Source organism: Aplysia californica, unplaced genomic scaffold (assembly GCF_000002075.1).
Source record: "Aplysia californica isolate F4 #8 unplaced genomic scaffold, AplCal3.0 scaffold00222, whole genome shotgun sequence".
In the NCBI taxonomy this organism is placed as follows: Eukaryota; Metazoa; Mollusca; class Gastropoda; order Aplysiida; family Aplysiidae; genus Aplysia; species Aplysia californica.
This window is the reverse complement of record NW_004797492.1, coordinates 574,070-575,284: the sequence shown is the minus strand read 5'-3', so window position 1 is coordinate 575,284 and position 1,215 is coordinate 574,070. Positions and strand designations below refer to the sequence as shown.

Genomic DNA, 1,215 nt, shown 5'->3' with positions numbered 1-1,215 from the left:
CGTGTTTTTAGAAATATTTTAAAAAACTTTTTATGCGTCACTATTTAGGCAATTGACATCTCTCTTTAACCGCACTATCAAGGCTGTTTAGGACGTGGGCTACACACCAACGTCGTCAAGAGACGTAACTAACCCTATCATCAGTTAAAAATAGCCCAACACAACTCATACCGTCCACAGACATTAACTACGAGCTTACATTTGTCGGGACTCTTGACCTGTGAGTCGACTGACAACAATTGCACAATCTATTTTCTCGGTCGTGCTACGTTCTCTATCAACCTTTACACACGCACCGCTGTCTCGCTTTCAGCACAACGTCGAGAAGTCTAAAGAAGAGTATGTATTGTCCGCTCGAACGAGTCGGTCTGTGATTCCTCTAACGCTGAACAAAGGTGCGTTTTCTGGCTGACCACTTTTTAATGCCGCTATGTTGAGCTTTATAAATCGGCCCCTGTCACACGAGTTTCACGCGCGAGCGACTCCCGGCCCAATAGCCATTCATTGGTGAGCGCTTCCCGAGCTACGAATGATTGGCGTGTGAGTAAATACGGGGAGAGGAGGGAATATCTCTAAAAAGTGTTGAGAGATTTGAAAAAAAAAAAGATAATAATGAAATGAGTAAATAAATGTAATCTATTTTAAAAAGATCCCAATTCCTCGACCTCTCCCGCTTCTTTCATTTTTTATAAATTTATTTATTTTTTAAAGCGCGCCTTTCACCCACTTTTGAGCCTGATCTTAAGCCTCTCATTTATGTGTGTGTATTTGGTGTGATGTCTCAAAATTTCCTGATTAGATGGGTAATGTTTTTTTCCCCTCTTTTCTTCTGCCTCTGATTATTTACAAGGCTTCAGTATGCCGGTGTACGTGTCCCTAGTAGTGAGTGGTTGGCGGGTGCTCTGGTGTGGTTTGCTTCTTCTTTCCTATCAAACATCCATCGTCCTTATCTCCCCTTCTTCCTTTTTCTGTGTATTACTCTCTTGCAACACCTCTAATCTTCTGGCGCTCATATGACCTCATGGAGTTGCGAGCGCCGTAAAACTACAACTAAAACTTTTAAAAAAGACATCGATTATGATTATTTCTTTTAGTTACTACTAGTAAATATAGGGTGCTGGGTGAGAAAGAAAGAAAGAAAGAAAGAAAGAGAGAGAGAGAAAGAGAGAGAGAGAGAGAGAGAGAGAAAGAGAGAGAGTGTGTATGTGTGTGTGT

The 1,215-nt window shown here is 41.3% G+C and overlaps 1 protein-coding gene across 1 annotated transcript in view; it reads left to right on the top strand.

Annotated features, from left to right (window-relative positions):
* LOC101857341 (integrator complex subunit 13) overlaps window positions 1-1,215 on the top strand; it is a gene marked incomplete in the record, with an annotated part of 266,815 nt that overhangs the window by 138,385 nt on the left and 127,215 nt on the right.